Source organism: Saccopteryx bilineata, chromosome 11 (genome assembly GCF_036850765.1).
Source record: "Saccopteryx bilineata isolate mSacBil1 chromosome 11, mSacBil1_pri_phased_curated, whole genome shotgun sequence".
Lineage (NCBI taxonomy): Eukaryota > Metazoa > Chordata > Mammalia > Chiroptera > Emballonuridae > Saccopteryx > Saccopteryx bilineata.
In genome coordinates, this window is record NC_089500.1 from 6,063,458 (window position 1) to 6,089,758 (window position 26,301).

Consider the following 26,301-nt stretch of genomic DNA (forward strand, 5'->3'; position numbering starts at 1 on the left):
ATTCTAAAACTGAGATAAACGTATATCCTGATTAAAATGTAAGAGCCTCAAGGCAGAAGTACAAGAGGAACAAGGAAGATGAAAGAAAAGAGAGATTAGTTCCTGAATCAAAATACTGATGGGGAGATTACATTCCGGGTTTAGTTAGAAGAACAAAGGTGGGAACTAGGTTAGATGCTGCTTTTCTGATGCTCCTTGTTTCTGGGCAAAGCCTAGAAACATAGCTTCTCAGAGCAGGCCCCAGGGTGGGCAATTCAGGTTTCTGGTTTGGACCAACAAGTAAGAACACATTTGTACTGTGCATTTACAGTTAGAGGTGACTTGGGACAGTTCCACTGTTTTGTGTAAGCTTTCTGTGTTTGTTTTCAGTTTCCAAAATTATTTCATTACATTAGAGCTGTATGCTCATAAGCAATTCTTTAGATAGGACAACCAAAATCGACTAAGTCATCATGAATTGTGTTACATTTTTATATTCTCTGATAAGAATGAGCTGAATTTGAGAAGCATTATTTTGACAAGGGCACATAAAGGAACTCTGCCCTGTTATTAGAGAATGTCACAGGAAGGGAGCTCCACTGCAGTGCACACATGCTCCTGGGCGACTTAGCTGTGGCTGGTGACCTTCAGCATCTTAATTAGGAGATGCCAACACTGCTTCTTTCTCTCTCTCTTTTTTTTTTTGCTCAATTAATTACTTTTAAATATAATTTGATAAATTCTGAAGCGCCAGTCCACCTCTTAAAACATTTGGCATCAGCTCTCTCCACCATTGAATTTGCAACCCAAGCAGAAAAAAAGATCAAGTGTAGATTAATAAAATGTCTCCATAATAAATGGCCGGAAGAATGTCTGGCTTCTCAGGATAGTACAAAAACTGCAAACTGAGCTCAAGTGAGGTGGCAGAGGAATCCTCCGAAAATTTTAGTCCTGATGACTTTATCATTAGTGAGAGGCAAAATTACTTTAGTGGTTGAAGACTAGTATGAAAACAGTCACTGTCCCATGTTGGCACACCATTACGAAACAATGAAAGCAGCCGGTCTCTTTGAGATCTGTGTCTTAGAGTCAGAACTTCCAAGTTAATGGAAATTTTACAGTCATTAATTTTATTTGAGTAAACACACAGAAGAGCCTGAAGCTCTTCTCAGCTCTCTGCTCATGGCTGCTTCTTTCTACCTGGGTCCCAGCCTTTGGGATTTAAGCTACTTATAAACTGGCAGCCTGCTGTCATGCTTCATGTCAGGGACTGTCCCACGGCATGTCCCTTGAGAGAGCTATTGTAGAATTAGTGGCCAAATTTTTTTTGAAGTCGAATTATTGAAATTACATTGCATATATAAATGAATATAGGAAGATTTGACATCTTTTATATTCTAGAAAGGTTGATGTATTTATATGGGTATTACACTGTGCTCAGATGGTCTCCTCCTAGGAATTTCATGGGCTTTTTTTTTTTTTTTTGTATTTTTTCGAAGCCAGAAATGGGGAGGCAGTCAGACAAGACTCCCGTATGCACCCAACCGAGATCCACCCGGCACGCCCTGTTGCGACCAGAGCCATTCTAGTGCCTGAGGCAGAGGCCATGGAGTCATCCTCAGCGCCCGGGCAAACTTTGCTCCAATGGAGCCTTGGCTGCAGGAGGGGAAGAGAGAGACAGAGAGGAAGAAGAGGGGGAGGGGTGGAGAAGCAGATGGGTGCTTCTCCTGTGTGCCTTGGCCGGGAATCGAACCCGAGACTCCTGCACTCCAGGCTGACACTCTACCACTGAGCCAACCGGCCAGGGCCCTCATGGGCATTTTTGACACTGGCAATAAAGTCATTTGCTACCATTACTTTATCTAGCTATGTATTGCTCTTTGTAAGTCATTAATTTCTATTGATCTTTTAGCAAGCTATTTTACTGAACTCATTAATTCAAATTCATTTTAAATTGATTTCTTTTTGCGTTTTCTAATTAGGCAGTCATAGAGTTTGTTATGATTCAACTATTAAAAGAAAAAGCAGTTGTGCAGAAAAATTTCCTCACAGCAATATAAATTAACAGCCAAGCTCTGAGACTACCTGTTCTGGTCAGTAAATTAAAGTCTCTTCATCCTAACAGATGTGGGCAAACCCCTAGCAGTGACAGGGCATGACCCAAACTAACAGACCCCTCTCCTCATTATTACTACAGATTTGTACATTTTCAGTCAGTACAAGGAAATGTGTCGTTTTTCAGACCTCTGACAAGGGGAGCAGGTTAATGTCGTCATGAATCACTTTTCTTAGATAGACATTTTTCATTGTAGAAATAAGACTTTGGGAGAAGCCTTGTTGTAACTATTTTTTTTAATGAACATAGATTCACTCTCTTTCTTTTCAATAATTTGATGAGCTTTCTAAGTTTTGTGAGTGATAACTGTTGATGAAAATAGTAGTGTCCACCTCCTGCCTGAAGTTGGTTGGCATGTGTCCCTCCTTAGCAAGAGACATAGTTGCAGACTCCTCAAATAGAAAGTTGTGTGGATGGGACCGTCAGAGAATCAGGGAAACTTTCTTCCCAGGAAGTGACCGGGACCAGGAAGTGACGGGACTCCAGGACATGCGATCTGGAGGCTATGCTTGAATAATACCAAATCCAGGGGGGTTATGTGCTCGGTGGCACAGACCATCTTTCTCTCTCTCTCTTTCTGATTCAGTTCATGTTCTCTCAGATTTTCTTTTAGAAGGTACATCTGAAATTGGCCAGGGATTTGACCTTCTGCAATAAATAAATAAAGAGAATTTACCACTGTTCCTAATTGCATGAACAGCCAACTTACCGCATCTGGCAAGGGGGCTGTCCTCACGATTGCTCTGTAAACTCTGTTGAGGCACAAGCAAACCATGTGCTGGCTGGCACTTGGCCAAGGACACGGGAGTGCTCAGGACTGCTAACTCGCAGGCGCTGAAGTGCTGCCCACCAGTTAATGGGGGGCTATTCAGTGCACACAGCTTCATACTCCCACCTCGGTGGGTTCTAGTCCTTATTCTAGAGATAATAATATTTTATTGTGATTTTAAAATTCCCTGGTAAAAGGTCATTGATATAAACTCTCAATAATGGTGACTACACCCTTTCCACCCTTCCATGGAAAAGAGAAAGGAAATGTACCTTTATTTTGTTTTGTTTTGTCAGAAACAAATACGTTGTAACCTTGGTTTGCACGTAACTTATAAATATTCTGAAATGCAGCAAAAAAAATTGAATTTATTTCTTTTTAATATTCATCTTAAGTAAGATAGTAAATGACTGTAGGGAACGAAGATATTAACGAAACACAAATGTGACTACAGTGGCCCTTTCGAGGTGTGGGATAAAGGTAAAAAGTGAATTTTGAAAGGACTTTTTAACAACGAAAGAAGAGAACAGAGCAACGCCAAACTTCATGATGATTCTACATCTAAGCAAGTATGTGAGAGCCTCTTCTCCACTGGAAACCACTTCTAAAATAAGCAGAAGTCGAACAAGTAGAAATACATTCATTCTGATTCCCACTGAGAGCCTGCAGCTGTCTCTGCCAGGGTCCCACATGACAGGCCCCTCCTGCCTCAGAAACAGGACCTCTCTGTCCCTCTCATGCAGTTTTCTACTGCCATCCTTCCCCATGCTGATGGTGTGGAGTTCATCTACGGGATGTCTGTTTCCAGAACAGTCTTTAAGCAAGTAGGACACATAAACGTCCTTGTCTTAGAGGCCTCCAATGCTTTCCATTCCTCATTCCCAGACAGTCCGCTGAATGTTTATGGACGTTCAAGGAATGAAAAGTGCTCTGGAAGAGTGGGGCGCAGCGTGTTGAAGAAACAAGGGATTATCACACACACACACACACACACACACACACACACACACACACACTCCTCTCGTTAGAGTCGCTGTGTCTTATTCAACCTAGTGACAGTCATCTGCTTTCAAACCTCATGCTCTGTTTCTTTGCACTTCCTTGTAATGATGTGGTCACCTGCAGGAGGTGATGAGCTGTCAACCAGCAGATCTGGGACTGCCCACTCGGGCTGCTGGGGACCTGTGGTTTCCTAAAGGGAGATGGTGGCTTCCTGATTTGTCAGCGGGTCCTGCACATCACACCCTTCAACCAGGGCGACAACACCAGCACAGGCTCTTCAATAAACCAGGAAACAACAGGTACCGGAAATAGCACCTTACAAGTACACTGAGAAGAAAGAAAAAAAGAAAAATATCTGTGTGAAGAAGACCACTTGCAGCGTCCGTATAGAACAAGAGGAGCAAGTAGAGGTTGAGGAGGAGAGGAGAGAGGAGTGTGCTTTGTGATGTGAAACACCGGTGGGTCCATTTCCGGAGAGCATGGGGATCCCGTTCCCGGGGGTGGGGGTGGGATATAGGAATCACTTGTTTGTGACTTGATGGGCAGAAGCCTGGCTCTGGGAACCACAAGGAAAGGGCCTAAGAGGGTGCAGGGCTGGACGGCCCATCTCATGAGCACCTGTCCCCAGGGAGAGGGGAGCATCCCTTAGAGGTTTGAGGGTGAAAAAGAGAAGTAAGCAAAGAGTACAGAGTTCTTCAAGCAGCACAGGGGGTTAGAATTAGCAGGCATCTGGCTGTCAGCCCACCTCCTCCAAACGCACGCCCAGAAGAATTAAAGCGGGCCAGTCATCTCGTTACCTTTCACCTGCAATTTAAAAAAAATATATATACTATTTAAAAATTCATAAAAAGCAAGGTGACATCCATGCAGAACTACTAAGGGAAGACGTTAGAAAAAGAGACAGATCTATCAGCTGGTGGAAATTACTTTCGTAGGAAATAACCGGAGAGCAGTGTACGTATAACGCAATCCCTACTCTGCACCAAGCTCCCCAGAAAGGCGACGGCGGACGTGATAAAACAAACACCTACCATTGTGAGGTCAAATCTTGAAACAGGTATGGAAAAAATATGTAGTTGTACAAATGAAGAAAAATAATTAAAATATGCATAACTGGAGACCTGAGAAGAAAAACAAAACAATGGAGTGGGACTGATGTGTGTCTAAGAAAACTAAACCTTGCTCGAAATTAAGGAAACTACCACCTACATATGGAAAGAGTTTGTTTGTGTACTGGGAAAATCTGAAAAAATGATCAATTCCTGGGTACACTTTATTCAACTATGGAGATACATTCAAGGGAATTACATTGAGTGGAAAAAGGCAGTCTCCAAAGAATTACATATTCTATGATGCCATTTATGGAACAATTTGAAAGGGCAAAATGTTAGAAACAGAAGACAGATACCAGGGGTTAGAAACAGGAGAGGGGAGGGGTAGGGTGGAATTGGGGGTGGTTATTCCTTATGAAAGCCTCAGGTCCTTGAGAGGATGCTTCTGGTTCCTTCTTTGAGCTCTTGTGATTGAAGCACCACATAAGAGTCCATGTGGATGAAACAAGAACATACACTAAGCTGCAAATCGAGGATCTGAATCAGATTGGTGTGCTGAATGAAACTGGAGCCAAATACAAAGTTTCTTTTGACTCATTCCTGACCTGACACATGTTGGAAAAGATTTATTAATCACGTAAAACTGAAAATACACATTTGTGACTTCCTAATATTACAATACGGAAAATAACTGCATTTGCCTAAATCCTTGGTTGGCAAACTGCGGCTCGCAAGCCACATGCAGCTCTATGGCCCCTTAAGTTTTTAGCAAAGGCTAGCTTAGAGTACCCTAATTAAGTTAATAACAATGTACCTACCTATATAGATTAAGTTTAAAAAATTTGGCTCTCAAAAGAAATTTTAATCATTGTACTGTTGATATTTGGCTCTGTTGACTAATGAGTTTGCCGACCACTGGCCTAAATCAATGTCTGCCAAACCTCATGGCAAAAAAATCACCTGATGTCTTTGAAAAGACTGCAGATTCCTGGGCCACCTCCTAAATCAGAATTATAAAAGAGACACTGGACTCCCTGGTTTACCCTAAAGGTCAGGTGGTTCCTATAACGGGGCAAGGGTCTAAGACAGTGTTCCACAGCGGGAGTTGGCAAACTATAGCACATGGGTTGAATTCTGCTTGCCATCTTTTTGTAATAAAGTTCTTTTGTAAATAAAGTTTTATCGGGACACTTCCATACTCTTTCATTTATGCATTGTCTATGACTCTTTTCACACCACAAGAACAAAGGTGAATAGTTTCAACAGAGATTGCATACCTGCAAAGCCTAAAATATTTATTATCTGGCTTTTTATTTTTTATTTATTTTTTATTTATTTTTATTTTTCTGAAGCTGGAAACAGGTAGAGACAGTCAGACAGACTCCTGCATGCGCCCGACCGGGATCCACCTGGCACGCCCACCAGGGGCGATGCTCTGCCCATTAGGGGGCGATGCTCTGCCCCTCTGCGGCATCGCTCTGCCGCGACCAGAGCCACTCTAGCGCCTGGGGCAGAAGCCAAGGAGCCATCCCCAGTGCCCAGGCCATCTTTGCTCCAATGGAGCCTCGGCTGCGGGAGGGGAAGAGAGAGACAGAGAGGAAGGAGGGGGGGGGGTGTGGAGAAGCAAATGGGTGCTTCTCCTATGTGCCCTGGCCGGGAATCGAACCCGGGCCCACCACACGCCAGGCTGACGCTCTACCGCTGAGCCAACCGGCCAGGGCCTTATCTGGCTTTTTATAGAAAACGTTTGCCAACCCCCACTCCCTAGAAACATCAAAGGCACCAGGAAGGTGACAGATCAGGGAATTAGGAGCTCTGAGTGACCGTCTCTGCCCTGCCAAACAGCACGGGTCTCAGATAAGGCCGTCAAAGTCTGAAGTTCATACTCGCTGAACCCAAAGTATGCTCTCTGGAAATAATGGGCACAGGCACAATACAAATCTCCTGTTCTTAGGAGATCACAAAAATAAGAAGCCACTTCTTTTCCAGAAAACTTAAAAATCTGCCAACTAAAATATCAAGATCCTTCGATATTTTGCTGGAAGTATTATGAACCCACCAAAGTAAATATGTCACTCATATTAGTCAAAGGCTTTGGGAAGTGACTATATAACCCTTTGCTGAATAAAAAAGAAGAAGTTATTATCAGTTACCAAGTGACGGGTAGAGCACGTCTTGCAAAATGTATATATAGGGAAAAGTTAGGTAGGATGTTTTTACAAGGTGGAACATTTGTGAACCACTAGATTAGACATTTTTTCAGGGCCTTTTCAATTCTAAAATTTTGTGAACACAAATGTGCTACAAGGATACTTTGAAGCTAGAATGGTCACTTCTCTCTGTTTTTTTCCTCCCCTAAATGGTAAGAAGGTTCTGAAACCTTTGGAGGAGGAGAAAGTGGTGGGAACAGATAAAATGAAATTCTGTAGGCCCATAAGTTTGGTAATTGCTGAATTGAATACGGAAAAAAGTGTCTTTTTATTGCTATTTTTTACTCTTTTTTTTAAAAGCCTTTAATATGTAAATGTACCTGATGAATTTTCAAAAGGGGAGACATACTATATTGTATTTCCCAAACTCCTATCAGCATGAAAATTTATTTTCCTGAACATCTCTTGTGACCTCCTTTCTATAGAAAATGCTCTTTAAATAATGTTGATCAGTGAGCTGTTGGACAGATTTATGACAGAGTAAAAGTGAATGGCAAGGGAAATCTGGTGATCAGACAAACCCGAGGCATTCCTGGAGGAGTCGTGTCTGGGGGCTTTCTCTCCTGAGGGCTCCAGGTGTCAGACAGCGGGTGTGGGGTTCAGAAGTGAAGAGAGGTGCTCTGCCTTTCAAGACTAAATCTAAGCCTTGTAAGGTTCACACACACGCATGCATGCATGCGCACGCGCATGCACACGCAGAAACACGCAGGCACACACATGCACAGAGTCATCCTGGAACTGTAAATACTACACCAAAGTGAAGTCTCATCCTCTACTTAAACAGTCCCTTCTCGGCCTGTGATTTTACCCTCTCCCATCGAAGTGGACTTCATTTGCATACATGTTGTACAGTATTGGGCCACAAACTGGGATTGATAAGCCGTGGGACCTTTGGCAACCGCAATCAGAGGTTTAGGAACAAGCTGCCCATGGCCAAGAGTGACTGAGAGGCTTGAAGATGTGGCAGTCAGTACGAGGGAGAGCGACAGGACACAAATCTGCAGAAGTGGCAAGGAAGCGTCTTAGCCTCTGTCATCACAGAATGCAGAGTCCCAGGGTCCGAGGCCAACAAGCTTGGCCACACAGAAGACTTTTCTTTACCTTGTCTTTCAGGAATACCCACGAGTAAACTTCTCGTGTGGCAGAAGTCCCCCTTGGCAAGCACAGATGTGTCTTGGTAACTAATTTGGGAGCCCTGCCGGCATGGTTTCCTTCTTTTGTTTGTCCTAGGGAGTCTTGTGTGAGGCCACAGGTGGGAGGGTGACAGAAAGGCACCTGATGTGGGGGTCTATGCTTCCTGTTCTTGATATCTGTGTCATCTGTGCCTATTAGGACTTGCCCCTGAACACTGTCATTGTAAAGTTCTTTTACTTCCTGTAGCAGGGATGGTAACTAATCTTATTAAATAGGGTCTTTCTTTTCACCATCTGTTTTTCCAAACATTTTTGAAGATCAATTTTAATTTAAAGCTCCTGTGTATCCCATGGTAACATGTATACATTATTCAAATAAATTGAATGTGAGTACACATTCTAGAACAACTTGACCAGGTAACTCCTAAGAAGATCTGAAAACTGATTTTGTTTCATTCCTTCTAGTATTTTCTGTGTCCTTACCATGTCCTAATTTAGGGTAAATGCCCCAAATACTGTTGTTTTGGGAATTAACTTAATTCTAATATTTATTTTGTTTTGCACCAAATGCTGTTTCTCTTTATATTAATTGTGTGGGAAAGTGTAGAATGTGTATAGTTATAAATTGACCAATAAATGTTGTTTTTAAATAAAATGCTGAAACTATGCATGTCTAAATATTGAGAAACATGTCTAGGGAGATCTTACTTTTAAATACCTGGTTGCCAAGTAAGAGGATGACACCTTCTACTGGTAAAATCATTGTAATTGTCAGAGGCCACCAGGTGACTTTAATATATATTTAAAATTTATACCTATGAGAGGATATAGTCCCAGATTTCATCCTATACACAGTATTCTGATGCAAAGGATTTCCACAAAGCTAATAGAATATCTTAATCCTAGCAGTAGAAGGTTATTTAGATAATATTTTAAAGAAAAAAAACCTGAATGCAGGACTTTGAGAACTTTTGATCACTTTTAGAGGTCTCAAATGGAAAGTTCAGAACACAAGGATGGAGATATGTATATTAAAAACTACAGATTATGCAAAAGCCCCCCGCACCCCCCCAATGCCAAAGTCTTGATTACCTTAAAGATTACACTCAATTTCCTAGTGTCAAAGGTTCTACAGTCTAGTAGCTGGAACTGTATGTTCTCCTAGGACAAATAAACCACATCTGCTTTTTAATGATAATGTATGCCCAAGTCAGCAGGTTGTATAGAACTATTCTTTTTCCTTGAGGGAGCAGTCCCAGGACCAAACATCTCTCATAGGGCAGTGCGTCTGAATAATCTGTAATGCATTCAGCTACACTGACTGATGAACTGGTGGAGGAGTCCTTCAGGCAGGATGCAGGGACCCGCTGGTGGGGTCGGGCGAGGTGACGGGCAGGGGCTCAGTGTGGTTAACCTATGTGCAGGACAATACAGTGCTCACATGACCCAAGGAGCCCAAATGAGACAGAGCAGTGACAGAGTTGATGATTGCTGGCGTTTCAGGTCAGATGCAGTAAATTACCATGTTACTCATGGAAGGTCCCCCCGGGCTCGGCCAGTCATACATTATCCGTCAGTGTCTCAAATTCTACTGCCAATTATTGTCAGGATTTCGTTGGCAGGCAATTCTCTCGGGAATCCAGCAGCCTCAGAAGACAGTGGGTTTACATGTGAACAATGATGTCTTCTCCAAACCCCTGGTGATCAACTTCCTCATCCAAAGAGACAACGAACAAGCATGTTTTCTCAGACAGTCATTGTTTGTGAATATTGCCTTCATCAGTGCTTGATTCAGGAGGGATACTCAAAATGTGCTTAAATAAAAAGATGAGAGCTGTAGTTTCCAAAGCAGGCTCAGCTAGAGATATGTTATTAGAACAGGAGTAACTTCCTGGCAAAGAAATGCATCCAAATTCAACCGTGAATATAATATCCTGATTCTCATTTATGAAGCAGTTTGAGCTCATTCCTTCCAGGTTGCCATGTCCCCGCTCAGTCACTAAAATGTCTAAACATTGAAAATTACTTATCTAATTTTTACAGCCTTAAGGTACTGTCATCTTAGGGAAAGGCCAACACATTTATATCATTAATATATTTTTCTGAATAACACAGAAAGTGTTCAGCAATACCCAAAAGCATTTCATTGGAATTCAATAAAGATTTGTAAGGTACAATGCAATGCATGCAGTGAGAATGTAATTCCACCATTCAACAGAGAATAAAGAAATCCAAAATAATGCCTGTATCTTTGGAAAGAGACATGAATATAATGGTTAATGCTTTGTGAAATGTGGGGGACATTTCCTTGAGAAGAACTAGTATTTACCCCCCATTATTATGATTTCAATGTTTTTTTCAACACTTTATGGTAACAGCAAGCCTCTTAGCCTAAATTCAGCCCTCTGGCTAGAGTCTGACAGACTATTTGTGTTCTAGTTTCATGAATAATAAATGACTGAATGCAAAGAAATATACAGTTTTCTTCACTTGTGCAGAAAGTTTGAAAGTAAAATACATTTAAACATAAATGTTACTAAATATTTTTTAAAATCCAGAGGAATTAAAATTTGACAAAGTGGGTCATTCCTTTTTTTTCTAAATTCCGAAGACACATGGCACACTAGTGGGAGCAATGCAGTCAAGACATCCAGGGTCCCTTATCCAGTTGGTTTTGCGAGCATCTCCTTTACGGTGACCAGGCTTTGGTTTTCAGGTCTTTCCTGAAAACTTGCTGTTTGTATAGTGTGCATGGTGCACTTGCATCTCCTAACAGGTGTTCATTAGGAACTCAGGAATTGTTAAACAAAACTACTAAATGTAGATTCAGCTGTATATTACAGTTTCTCATGAGAGTCCCAGAGGGGCTGAAGATAGAACAAAGACTGGTGCTGAAGGAGGGTGTGAGTTGAGAAGCAGAGACCTGAGAACCTGCCCCCTGCATCAGTCCCTCAAGATAAAAATGATAGATATCAACCCTGAGCTTTACAGGGACAGGACATCAACAGCCCCCTTTAAATGCATCACATTCTCTTCTTACTGCCTTGTTGACATGATGTATCTAGTTCCATAACAATTCTTAATTCCAGTCCCCCAGGTGATGAGAAGAATACTATTCCCAGTGGGCCATTCAAAATGGAAACTCACATAGGATAAAAAGTCTATTGTGATTGGCGATATATAACTAAATATATATTATCTACTTTTTCAATGCCAAGTCCTCAGGAAGGTTTTTATTCCATTTCTAAATAAGTTAACATTAAAAGAAATTTATGTTGCAAATTCCTCTTCCAACGAGCATGACAGATGCAGGAAGCAAGAAGGATGTAGGAAAAGCCCTGCTACATTGCCACTCGTTATGTGGGATGCGAAATATGTTAGTAACAGGTTTAATATACAGCCACGCACTATGATCAAAAAACATAAGCAACAATCATGTCTAATATCGTAAAGTTCAGCAGACTTCCATCTGAGCCCTTGTACACAGAACAAATTTCAGAAATACCTCCCCTTGTTGTGTCCCTAAAGACTCCAGTGGTCTTCTGTATAGCTTCAGGGGGGCCAGGCTATGAAGACCAAAAAACTGAAGCTACTGAAAAGATTTGGAGCTGACTGAATGCTCTCCGAACAGCTGCTGGGTTCATTTGGCAGGAACCACGATACTCAAACTGGCAGTGCCCCAACATTCCCTCTGACTGAAGCATTTCAGCCTTGGTGAAGAAACTGGAGGAGTTTTTACTAGCCTGGGATCATCCCTCTGGCCAGGGGCGAGGTCCCCTCTTGTATGTGGACAAGCCCTGAACCTTGGTATCTGGGCTTGCCTAGTGCCCACGCTGGTCTGGCTGACCTCACTTAACTCTTGGGTGCCCATAAGTTCCAATCCATCTAAGGAAAATTTCTCCATGAGGGTGTGAATTACTCTCAGACCAATGTCTAAGGTATTCTCAAACCAATATACATAATAATTGTTTCTATATATCTCTACGGGACTCCAGAGATATAGTCACAGTTTAAGAAAAGGGGAGGTCCGTAGTCAGAATTTAGAAAATAATACTCTCTTAGAGAGGCATGACTTACCATAAAATATTGAATGTGTGAAGTATTTCTATAATTAATAAAACTGTTCACCTCTGTTTCATTCAGAATTCCTTAAACATTTGATCACTCAACCATTCTCTCTTCATTTAATAGCTATTAAACTTACCAAAAAAATCGGGGTCTACAGAAGGCAGTTTGGAGAAACACCAAGGTAGACCAAATTTCTTTGAGTCAGGTGCTGTGCATTACCCTGCTCCTCATGGTGGTCAAAGTGAAAACTGATTCTGTAGGAATTGTTTTAGGAAACCACTTTTTTTTTTTTGCATTATGTACAAAGTTAATGTAAAGGACAAAATGCATCTTAGATTCTTCTACTTCTACTTTATGCAGCTTTATGAAGTGACAGTTCTATATTTTACATACAAATGGAACTTGTGGATAATTAGACTGAAGAGTGCCGTCCCAAGCATCAACCCCATTACGTTACTCAAGCACCAATCCCATTACATTACTAGGATTGCTACTTTTGTTCAAACTCTTCATCCCTTTTCTTGACTGGTTTGACACCTGTGATTTTGTGCTTCAAGATCAATGGAGAATTTAGGAAGCTTAATTACGTACAGCACAGCACCCACTGCCTATGCTGCACCATCACAGTTGCCGACTCTGGGTTTGAGTGTGCCTGCAGATGTGTCTTAGCATCTCTGTCTGCTCCGCTGGGCTGGCCTCAGGGGCTGCATCCACTTGCAGTCTTTCTGCGTGTTGTCAGCTGAGGATCCTCCTCCTTATCTGTCAATGTCACACGGCTCTCCTCTGGTTTACTTGAGTCTGTCTCACCCCTTCTTCTCAGTCTTCCTTTTTTGCCCCTGGGTCCTGCTTTTCTCCATTGTTAAAAAGTGAGTCAGATCATGATGTGGCAGGGCTCTATGCCCCCCAATATCTGCCCTTCTTGCCAAACTATTATTTGTCCCTTCCCCTCAGCTTGGCTCTGGGTCTCTGACCTCTGCTCATCCCTGCCCTCATCACATAATCTAGATGACCTGGCCACAGGGGTCCTTCTGCTCCCTTTCCTTAGGGCACTGACGCTGCCCTTTTGAGATAGGGACCTTTACAAGAGCCTCGTTGCCAGTTACAGCACCCAAGGATGACCCAAGAGCATCCTGCTGCAACACCATCATCAAGAAAAATGGCACCCCGTCCCCAGGCTCTGTGGGAGAGGACGAGCCTAACTTCCTTGGACACCTTGCTCCTGTCATGACAATCTGAGCAAGTTTCCTTTTCTTGTGGGTAAGACCAGTTTCTCCTGCTGCTTGATTTTCTTGGTGGCACTTACTACACCCAGTTATCAAACACTTGGCTTACTTCTTGTGCGTATTTCCTGTCTCCTCCCACCATAACGGGCTTTGGGCATGCACAGACTTCCCTCGGCCTGCTCATAGCTGTATCCTTCATGCCTTGAACCGTGCATTTACATGGTTGGCATTTAATACATGTTTTTGAATGAATGAAGAAAAACAAAATGAATGCAGGAGGGTGAATAGATCCTTTTCTCTGGTAATTATCATCAACAAAAGTAAACAGATGAATTGAGTGGGGGTTTAAAGTGATAAGGGGAGAGGAAAGAGGACACCGGTGACATTAGAATGTCTTCCTGCTCAGGAGTGAGCAGTGGTGTCAGGTATTATCTGAAGTTAGATGCACCTGCGATGTCGGTTTTAACAAAAGGTCGATCTTCACTGTGTCCAGGAATAGAGAGATGGGGCCATATTTCCCGACTCTATATCCTGGAATTCACTTAATTCTACCCATGAAACCACTGACTTATCAACTGTCCCTTAGTTACTATTTTCATAGAGATAATATTTATCAATTAAAAGTTTGAAACAGTTAAATGCATTTCAAAGTAGCTAAGCCTTGGTCTATGAACATTTTTCATAGAATTTAAATATTTTATGTGAATACTGAGTCCTGAACTTGGTCCCAAAACACATGCCATCAATAAGTTGCATCTTTTCCAAAGCATTTAAGATACCTGCTTAAAAAATACTTCAGAAGCCTTGAACACTTTTTCCTATCATCACAACTTGAACTTACTCAGGTGAGCATGCCCATGTGACTTTCTACCTATGGAGCAAAAATCAATATATATATATGATCAATCACAGACCTAGAGTCTGACTGGTGGGTTGGCTGGGTACTGACCAGCCTCCCTTTTGTGTATGGGCTACTGTAAAGTTCATTCTTAAAAGCAGAAGTGTCAACCGAGACAATTTGAAGTGAATCACCCTTCCGAGATACACTCGTGGGAAACTTGACCAAGCCATAGCTTTTATTTCCCTGACAAATTATAAAACAAACTTACTCTCCAGCCATAAAACATGTTCCTTTCAGGATTGCGACTCATGAAAATATAATAAAGCAAGTCCAACTGGTGCTCTTAAAGTGAATTCTGGCTTGGTCTTGACACTAACAAAGAGTTTACGGCATTCCTAGCTCACCTGCTGTAGTGTTTTATGGCCTTTTAAATGACACTTGGGGCATCTGCCTATGTGACACAGACAGGGAAAATACTAGAAGGAATGGAACAAAACCAGTTTTCAGATCTTCTTGAGAGTTACCTGGCCAAGTAGTTCTAAGATGTATATCAGCTTCCAGTATATTTTAATAATTACTTAGAAGGCAGCACTTAAAATATTAAAATGTATACACACGGCCTGACCGGTGGTGGCACAGTGGATAAAGTGTCAACCTGGAACCCTGAGGTCACTGGTTCGAAACCCTGGACTTGCCCAGTCAAGGTACAGACAGGAAGCAACTACTGTGAGTTGATGCTTCCAGCTTCTCCCCCTCTGCAATCTCTCTCCTCTCTTTAAAAATCAACAAATAAAATCTTAAAAAAATATTTTAATAAATAAATAAAATGTATACATGCTACCATGGGATACACAGGAGCTTTAAAAGAAAACTGATCTTCAAAACTGGAAAAACAGTTGGGGAAAAGAAGGAGTGTATTTAATAAGATTAGGTACCCTCCCTGCTGCAAGAAGTGAAGAATGCATCAGCACGCTATGTTGTACGTGCCAGCCAAGAAGGGACTGCTTCTGATTTGTAGGATAAAGCAGTGGTCCCCAACCCCTGGGCCGCGGACCAGTACTGGTCCGTGGGCCATTTGGTACCGGTCCGCAGAGAAAGAATAAATAACTTACATTATTTCCGTTTTATTTATATTTAAGTCTGAACGATGTTTTATTTTTTAAAAATGACTAGATTCCCTCTGTTACATCCATCTAAGACTCACTCTTGACGCTTGTCTCGGTCACGTGATACATTTATCTGTCCCACCCTAAAGGTCGGTCTGTGAAAATATTTTCTGACATTAAACTGGTCTGTGGCCCAAAAAAAGTTGGGGACCACTGGGATAAAGCGATTTGAAAGCTAAGTCTCAGTCCAAATTTAATGACAAATGAAAATGGCATTGCTAAGGGGGAAAACACACACTTAAGAATCAGTTAATTGAATTGAAAATGTGGCCCCTACAAAGAATCAGATGGACTTAGAAGACATTATGCTAAGTGATGTGAGTCAGTCAGAGAAAGACAAATGCCATGTGATTTTGCTTGGTTGGGAAATTTAAAGAACAACGTTGTTGAACAAGCAAAACAGAAACAGACTCAGAGAACAAACTGAAGGTTGTGTGGGGGCACTGGGTGCAAAAGGTGAAGGGACCGAGAAGCACAGGCTGGCAGGCACTCCACAGCCACGGGGTGTAAAGTGCAGCACAGGAAGTACAGTCAATAGTAGTCTAGTAACTACATATGGCGCCAGGTGAGTACTGGAAACATCAGGGGAACACTTTTGTGAAGTATGATTTTCTCGCCACTATGCTGTACACCCGAAACTAATACAAAACCATAGTAAATGTAAACTGTAATGGAAACAACATTTTTTTTAATTAAAAAGAAAAAAGAATCAGAAAGCAATTATCTTGTGAAATTCATCCCTGGCTAAGTTTTGTTGGGTTAATTGCATGTGGTTTAGGGATCTAATGGGATGGTCTCTTAATTAAAAGGGGAGAACTCCTACTCATGAAAAGTGACACCAAATCACTGTTTGCAAAGGGATGATGATTCCTGGGACATTTCCTCTGATTACAGAAAAGCGCGCACTTCTATCCGGTTCTAGACGACAAACGCACACAACCCAAAAGGGCTTGTTTCTTTGCTGCTAGCCTTTGTTATAAAAGTGGCAGCAAAAGCTTGCAACATTTTAAAAACATATCTCTACTGGTCAAAGATAGAAGTAAAAATTATGATGAGATACCAGATCTCCTGGAACCGCGGGAGAAAAAGTGAGCGGCAGTAGAAATGGTGACGACGATAATGGAATATCTTTAAGTGTTTGGAGGATGGTTCAGGAAAAGGGGAAAGAAGTTCAGGGGGGCAGCAAATAAAACACATTCACTTCTGAACCATTTTCAGATTTATTAAACATTAGAGCTCTCAAGATGTTGACATGGCATCGATCTTTAGTCTGCATCAAAGACTGATGAAAGAGCCAGCCAGCCTCTCGAGTCAAAAAAAGCCATGGTAGCTACCTCTCATGTGGGTGTGCTTCAGGCCCGGAGTTTGCTATCAATCCTGTCTGATGGCTAACAGCACTAGAAAGCATCCTCTTCTGCAGGTGGAAACACGAAGACTCACCTATACAGCAGCTAGGGGTGGAGGTTCTGTATTCACACCTTGGCTCTCGCACTTACCAACTCAGCATCACAGCCTCTCTATGCCCTTAGCTGCATTCCTCACCTTTAAATTGGGAGTAATAGCCTCCTATAAGCATTGTGAGGACTGTGGGGAGGTTTAAATGAATCCATGGAAGAGAACACAGTGCAGGAAGCACAGTGGTATTTGCAGAATAGTAGGAGGCATCCTTGGAAGGATTTCAGGAGCCGACCACTGGCTGAACCCGACTGGGCTATCCCCAGCGCCTTACGCAGCTTTACTTACTTGGATGACAAAGACCTTGCAGATATGATTATGTGCATTAAGAGCCAGCGTCACCTAGACAACACTGATGTTCAAAAAATTATTTGGACCTAAGTTGACTTTTACTTTCCTAGTTACGTGTTACATAAGTTTTGTCACCTTTTCTGTGTGCTGGAAAACTTTCCTGAATGTAACACAAGAAATGTCCACCACAATGATTACAATGTTTAAAGGAAGCCCTGAGGACACAGGGAGACGGCTGTGTTTACTTTGTTCTCACGCGGTTCAGGAGGGGCAGGGTGGACATTGGGAGTTATTTTTCAGTCTGGAACATGCCCAGAAATCCTTATATTTCTCGCATTCTCAAGTGGGATCCAGTCTCAAACTCAATCATTGTTTTTTTTTAAAGTTTTTACATTTGTATCTCTTAACCCATAATAATGCTTTTTGTGTGTGTGTGCCTACCACTAGTTCACATCTCTAAATCTCCATTTTCTTTGTGTCATTCTGCAATTTCCACTCAATGCCTGAAAAACCCTTTGTCTAAGGAGGCCACCGTGACCTGCATTAAATCTAACTTGGTGCTGACATCTGCCTCATTATTTAAAAACAAATTTAGTTCAATTTAGTGAACCTCCGCTATTGTATGTTGTTTGAAAAAGTGCATTCTCAGACAGGAAAACACAGCTTCAAGCAGAGAGCAACAGGGCACTTCAATACAAAACCCAACTGCTGGTCCCATGGCATTTCCGGTGACGCGCTGGGATGCAGACATTAAGAGGCAGCTCTGTCATCTCTTCTGCCTAAGAAATTGCAGTTATCAAAACAAATACATCCTGCAGATGTCACTGTAATGTGTTTCTATAATAAAAGCTCGAATTCACAGGAGACAAAGGCTCTCAAACTGTGGACTTAAACACAATTCTCTATCTAGTCTCTGTTGTCTCTCCCAAAGGAGCTGGAAGAGTCACGACCATAAGGCAATGGGGTTTCTAATCTAATAAGAAAGTGCGTGCCTGGAAAACACGAACAAAAAGGACCGCTTGTGAAAATGAAATGGGGTTTTCTCTCTCTTATTTTCAATTTATTTTTAATTTATTGGGATGACATGGCTCATGCGCAGATGGTGTTATATGGACACAGGGTTTTCTATATAGACTTTCTTAGGATGGTATCAGGTGCATTTTTTTGGCACCTATATCTGTTGAAACTAAAAACAGCGAAAGGGAAATGAATGTCAAATCTATTCCTGTACTTCAGGGTTTGCAAGTTAAGGGTTAGATTACTCTACTTCTTTGTAAAAATTACATCCTCCCAAGAAGCCAGCGCAAGAAGTGCTTTAGGATGAATTTTCAGTGACATGATTTTAAATACACCATGAGGTCATTTTCCCTCTTTCCTCATACATGATTACGAACAGCTGCTTTGTGTGACTCTATGCTGGGCCGGGCACCGCCTTTTGTGATCGAGGAATTAACTATTTCCCCACATGCACAAAATTGTAAATGACCAAAGTTTACCTCTTCCATTCAAACTATTTTCACAGGTTCTAATCCCAGAAAGCACCTCTTGTCTTTCCCGTCTACCCCACTGAGGGCCTTCATCTCAACACTCTGTACTCCATCTAGACCAATAATCTGCCCCTGCCCTTATATGGCGGAAACTTCTGTCAACCGCTGTGCAGTCACTTTCTGGCAAGCCACCTCGATCCTGGACTCACCCCCTTGCTTCCTCCCATCCACTGGCCAAAATCTTCCTTAAAACAAATAGGAAAAGAATATATATAGGGAATATATATATATAATCCCTATACACTTCAGATAGTTTAAAAAAGGAAGAAGAAAGAAAGAGGCTGGACAAGTACATCATACCAGTAATGACAGTGTGTATACAAGTGAAAGGAATGAGCTCCAGTCACCCTGCTTGGTGATTAGCAACTGTACTCCTGTCTCTAATCCCCCTTCTAAAGATGTCCAGTGCAAGGTTTATGGAAGGAAAGTCACTTTCTCCCAAGCACGTCACTAAAAGGTGAGCTGCAGCCGTTGGACCCCGCAGTCGGTGGCAGAGGCTGTCGTCTCGTCTGGTCAGGTCCAGAGGACTCTGAAAAGCAGGATGCTGCTCCGGGAAGAACAAATGAGCCCCTGTGTTTGGGAAGAGCTCAAAGGCTGTGTGGCCGTGACGCTTGTGAGCCAAGTAGCCCTACGATGGTTTTGAAAGCAACATGAAAACCAGTGTTTTATTTTTTTTTTTTATTTCACTGTGTTTTGGGGGATTTTTTGAAACTGCTCTAAAGCTTAAAATCAGGAACACTTGGACACTTTTTATGAACACTGACAATTTCCTAAGGCCAAAGCCTGTCTAGGAAAGTACAAAAAATTCACAGACCTGTCACAACTGTGGAAGTAGTTGTGAAAATCCCATGTGACAGAAAAATGACTTTAAAAGTTGATTCAGGATAATGCTTCAGTGTGCCCAACTGAAGTGGACTCAAAATAGAAATAGCTATAATACAAGTTGGGGCAAAGGTAGGTTTACAGTTTTTCGTATGGAAAATGATACATTAATCAGTAAAGAGTAATACAAGAATAAACTCTGTTTTGTGTACTCACCACTATAAACCTGCTTTTGCCCCGCCCTCTGTTAATTGTCATTTGTCAAATGCATAAGAGGTGCTAGGCTTTGTCCATGCGATATTCCATCCTTGTGACCCACCCACGAGGTGAAATCGCTACCGGCCCCGTTGACAGAGGAGGAATCAGGGAACAAGAGGATTTGAACTCAGTCTGGGCTCTGAAGCATGGCTCTGCAGAAAACAGGTAAAAATAGTCTATTCTGTTACCTGCCTAAGGGAAAAGAACCATGTAATTATACACTGATGAATGCTGTGGGGAAAACAGGTGTGTCAGTCTTGCGTGCTGGTCTCCCGGCTGCAAGCCCTTTGCACAATTAGTGCGTGAGCACGTGGCAGAAAGCCATGAGTGTGTCTGTGAGAAGCTACGGGTGTTTTCCCTCGGAGGTGATGCTCCCAGATCGCTCACCTGCTGCCGCTGTGAGATGCAGTTCCCTGATTCCCTCAGCTGTCACCGTGAGGGGCAGGGTTCCTGATCCCTTGCTGTCCACCCCGAAAAGTGGTTTTCCTTTGTGTATTCGCTGGCCCATCTCTGCGAGCCTCCCATAAACGGGAATGGCTCCAGGCTTTCCGCTCCACAGTTCCTCTACCCTCTGCCTGAATCCAGTGTGGACCTGCCTGGCCTCGGCCACCGGCACAACAGATGCCAATTTTGAGTGAGTAGATGCATTTTAAGAATATAATTTAGTTATCAGTAATAAGCATGATATAACCCTGCAATGATATAAAATGGACTAGTGCTATGTTTATCCAAGTGGGAGAAGTTCACAAATATGACAATAAGGAAAACTGGCAATTGATCAAAAAATGGAGTATGGAATGTATTTCAATAGATTTTAAAAACACCCCCCACATGATTTCTAGAGATAAATAGAAATCACAAATGCTTACTAAATCATGCAAAGCATTATAATAAAGTTCTAAAGACTGGCAGAATTGCAACAAAAATCACATGTCCTCATAGCTTTACGGCATTTGATTTATTAACTTCTTTTTTTTTTTTTTTGTATTTTTTCTGAAGCTGGAAACAGGGAGAGACAGTCAGACAGACTCCCGCATGCGCCCGACCAGGATCCACCCGGCACGCCCACCAGGGGGCGACGCTCTACCCCTCCGGGGCGCCGCGACCAGAGCCACTCTAGCGCCTGGGGCAGAGGCCAAGGAGCCATCCCCAGCGCCTGGGCCATCTTTGCTCCAATGGAGCCTTAGCTGCGGGAGGGGAAGAGAGAGACAGAGAGGAAGGAGAGGGGGAGGGGTGGAGAAGCAGATGGGTGCTTCTCCTGTGTGCCCTGGCCAGGAATCGAACTCGGGACCTCTGCACGCCAGGCCGATGCTCTACCACTGAGCCAACCGGCCAGGGCCTGATTTATTAACTTCTTAAAGAGGTCGGTAAGTTCACAGGGTGTTGGTAATACTATTATTTAGACTGTCATCTATGTATGATGTTTTAAGAATGCATAAAATAATAAAGTATTGCATGCTAATTAAACAACTTTTAGAGTAGGAAGAGATAAAAAGAACATCACTGATAGTCCCTAAAGATGGCAGTCATTGATGTGAATTTTCAGTAGGTTGCATTTTATGACCAGTGTGTGTGTGTGTGTGTGTGTGTGTAAAACAGCTGTGAGGCTTGCTCGCTGGCTTCCTGGCTGCAAGCACTTCACGCATGATTAGTGCACGAGCACATGGCAGAAAGCCACGTGTGTGTCTCTATAAAAAGCTATGGGCACTTTCTTTCGGTGGTGATGCTCCCAGATGGCTCTCCTGTCACTGTGAGGCGTGGTTATCTGATTCCCTCAGCTGCTACCGCGAGGGGCAGTTTTCCTTTGTGTATTCACTCGACCACTGGCACTACAGTGTGTGTTCGCCTGCTTGTTCGAAATTCAGGGCCCACTTGACCATGTATTTTGCGAACACTATGTTTCACTTCTTTGGCATCTTTTCAAGTCAATCAATATAAATTTACACCGTCATTTTTTAACTACTGTCAACTTTTTATTTTTTAAATCAACGACAAACCAATGAACCATGAGCTTATTAACTTTGCTATTTTTTAGAAAGCATGCAGCAATCACCCTTGTAGGTAAACTTGTCTGTTTTCTAACTTGGACCCATGGTTTTTGTTTGCCTATGATGGTTTTGGTCATTTTTGCTGGTAAATCCCGATTTCAGAAGTTTCACGTGGGAATCCCGAGAGGCGTATGTTGCCGACCATTTCCAGGTCAAATCCCTGGGCTTGTGATGTCCGGGATCATGAAATTGTATAATGGCACAGGAATACATGCCAGCAAGGCAGGGGTGGGACTGGAGTTGTCCCAGAAGCCTCGCATAGAGGAGAAGGTTTCCTTGCCATTTTTCTTGACTGGTATTTGACTATTTTCTTTCATCATTTGCTTACTGACAGCGCTCAGTTCTCACCCCCAACTCGCTCAGTTCTCACCCCCCACTCGGGGAAGCCAGGGCCCTGCCTCCTGCACCGCAGTCACCTCTGCGGAGACACACCCGATTTCCAAGCTCATCGCTGGGCATCTAGCTGGTTGTCTCAGAGAGGTGGCACAGCGTTCGCTAATGCTTGACTGTATGCCATGGAGGGCAGAGACCCGGCAGGGGCAGCCGCGTGGGCAGGACAGTGTGCTGAGGATGAGACGGGGTGACGGGAAGGCAGAGTGCCCACACAGCCTGGTACGCCCTTTTATTCTCAGTCCGTCCATTTCTAGAGTTTATCCATCTGTCGGCGATCCATAGACACATTTCTAGTTTATCCATCTAGAGTTTATTAATCTGTGGGCGATTAAACCAGGATCCATCAGCCTCATCCATGTTGCCCTTACCTGCATAGCCTTCAATTCGTTTTGTCTATTTTCCTCTAACCGTGAAGTTAGTCCTCTTTGTCCCAATGTCCCAAACCCTCGACCCTCTTCTCGGTGCGGTGCACCCGCCTCGCTCAGCCCCGGCGGGGTCAGCTCCCTGCAGCCGTGACCCGGGTGCCGGGGACAGGACAGACTCGGCCCTTTTGCCCCCGGGACGCATCCGCGCCTGGACTCAACTAGGGCGTCCACTCTCCTCAAGTCTGCTCAGATCCGTTCCAGCTCTGATTTGTTTATGACACCAACCAGATCAGCGTGCCCCAATGTTGCCAAATTAAATTTTTTTTTTAGTGAGAGGGTGCACCTGAAGGTTTGGTAATTTTTATTCCATGTGAGTCTGCGAAGAACATTAAACATTTAAAGTCTCAGCCCTGGCCGGTTGGCTCAGTGGTAGAGCGTCGGCCTGGAGTGCAAGGGGTCCCAGATTCGATTCCCAGCCAGGGCACACAAGAGAAGTGCCCATCTGCTTCTCCACCCCTCCCCCTCTCCTTCCTCTCTGTCTCTCTCTTCCCCTCCCGCAGCCGAGGCTCCATTGGAGCAAAGATGGCCCGGGCGCTGGGGATGGCTCCTTGGCCTCTGCCCCAGGCGCTAGAGTGGCTCTGGTTGCAGCAGAGCGATGTCCCGGAGGGGCAGAGAGTGCTCCCTGGTGGGCGTGCCGGGTGGATCCCAGTCGGGCGCATGTGGGAGTCTGTCTGACTGTCTCTCCTTGTTTCCAGCTTTGGAAAAATACAAAAAAAAAAAAATTAAAAAAAAATTAAAGTCTCATTACATTGTCGCGGCCCAACAGCATCAAGAATTGACCTCAAAATCCCCAACACATTTCAGATCACATAAGGCCACTAGATTCTGCTTTTTTTTTTTTTTTTTTTTTTTAAAAGTCATTTCTTCCAAATCTCTTAGCAGGATAGCTAAAGGAACAGATGGTTATAAACCAAGTAACTCTATTCCACAGTGACTGAGTCAGCTAGAAATACAAGTTGTTCCAACTTCACTTGGGTTGCCTTTTGTACTGAACAAATCAGTAAACAGAAATGTCTCCCATTATCCCCGAAGTAAATGGACTGCTCACAAAAGTGCTGAACTGACTCCACTTGGAACTGAAGTACGATGTTTACCCACAGACCACGGACCTCTGAGCGGCAACCCTGAATATTTCTCCCCATGTCACACCCTATTTTAACTTCTTTAAACCGCAATAAAATTGATTTCTTCCTTTGTACTGGGTGCAAACCAGCTGTTACTTGGGTTACATAAACGATATTTTAATAATTTGAAGTCAGATTTGATTATAGTAAATCATCATACTGGTTCACTCCTAGTAAATTAGCTCTATTACCACAAACAAAAACATCCTATAACCTGATGTATAGAAGCTTATATGACGGGCCCTTCCCTCATTCTTTTTTTTTTTTTTTCTACAGGGACAGAGAGTCAGAGAGAGGGATAGGCAGGGACAGAGACAGGAACGGAGAGATGAGAAGCATCAATTATTAGTTTTTCATTGCGCATTGCGACACCTTAGTTGTTCACTGATTGCTTTCTCATATGCGCCTTGACGGCGGTCCTTCAGCAGACCGAGTAAACCCTTGCTTGAGCCAGGGACCTTGGGTCCAAGCTGGTGAGCTTTTTGCTTAAACTAGATGATTCTGCACTCAAGCTGGCGACCTCGGGGTCTGGAACCTGGGTCCTTGGCATCCCAGTCTGACACTCTATCCACTGCGCCACCGCCTGCTCAGGCCCTTCCCTCATTCTTAAGCATAAATTGAGTCCTTGTAAAATTAAATGATCCGCATGGTTCAAAGGATTTCCTAATTGGGAAATAAAAATGCTTTTGAAAAAATCAAATAAAAAACACTTCTGGTGAAAAATATGGACACATATTATACACACATATACCCATTCATTATTATAATATTCATAAATAGCTATTGGATTTCACAGTGGATTCCATTCACCTAAGACCAAGGAACAGATTTTTGTCTGGTGTTTACATCTAACAAAGATGCATAATGAGTTCATTTCTCATGTCTGCAGGTTCTATGTCACAGGTGGAGCAACACAGGTTTTGTAATTGCATATTCACTGAAATGATAATCAAAATAAAGGCTTACGTGCACGTCTATTACCTTTCATTTTGAATTCAAGAAGGATTTTTGGCTAAATCCTTTTTGGACTTATTTGTGGTAGGAGAGATTACGTGAAGCCTGAGAGTCAGTAAACCTTAGAGAATCCTCTGGGAAAAATGCTTTCTTATAACAATCAGTGAAGGGATTAAGCAAAGAAAAAAAAGACTTATAGACACAGACAAGAATGTGGGGATTGCAGGCAGAGAAGGGGGCTGGGGAGGGGGAGCTTGGAGGGGGATAGACTGCAATGGAGGGAGGCTAATTACTCAGGTTGCTGAGTAGATTAACTGTCCGTTCCTTTTCATTGCTAAAGAGTTCTCCATGGCATGAATGTGCCCCAGTTTGTTGGAGGGTATCTAGGTTCTTTCCAGGCTGGCGCTATTGTGAAAAGAGCTAGTGTGAACATTTTTATACGGATGTAGGGGTATGTGTGTATATGTGTGCATAAGTTTTACTTTCTTTCTGAGATAAATGGCTAAGAGTACAGTTGCTGGATTCTATGAAAATTACATGTTTGATTTTATACGAAGCCATCAACCATTTTTCCAGAATGGTTATACCATTCTACCTTCCCCACCAGCAGTGTATGCGTGATCCAGTTTCTCATAAACATTTGGTGGCATTACTATTTTTTTAAATTTTAGTCATTCTGATATCCCACTATGGTTTAAATGAGCGTATCCCTGATGACTAACTTAAAAAGAAAATTGGATGTGTTCATGTATACTTTAGATATGCATCATTTCATGTAAATGGGATAGTTTATATGCTGGGTATTTTCTTCTGTTTATCTTATTTTCCTACTTCCCCTCTTTTGCTTGTCTTTTTCCCGCGTCTTTCTTTTCCGTCTACCTCACTGCTATCTTCCCTCACCTCAGGAATGCTTGGTAAAGCACACACACACATGCTCATTGTTTACTTTATAAAATGTGACTGTTTGGTATGAACTTCTCTACTGGTCGTTTTGCTTAAAGAACTTAACTTTATGGAATGTCTTCAAGTTATCAGTTTAATTAGAACTCTTCCTAATGATGGCATATTATTTTATTATAAGAATATACCATAATTTGTTCAACTATTTTCTTGATAGGCATTCAATGGTTTCTAATTTTGTTGTCATTCCTTTTGATGTGCTTAAACCTACATTCTCATGTGCTGGTACATATGTTCATATGGGAAAGATTCCAAAGAGGTTCACAGAGTCAAGGATATGCATATTTATTTCATAACGGTTTGCCAGGTTTCTTGGAAAAAAATAATTGAAATAATTCACATTCCCAACTAGCCATTATGAGAGTACACTTTTATCTACGTTTGCATTAGAAAGAAGTGTCAGAGCTCCATTTAATCTTGGCTTGAATCTTCTTGATGTTTTGATTTTCACATTCCTGACTGTTT

General features: G+C 42.6%; 1 protein-coding gene across 2 annotated transcripts in view; it reads right to left on the reverse strand.

The window, feature by feature from the left end:
- DOK6 (docking protein 6) overlaps positions 1-26,301 on the reverse strand; it is a 229,329-nt gene that overhangs the window by 112,874 nt on the left and 90,154 nt on the right. The window lies entirely within an intron of this gene.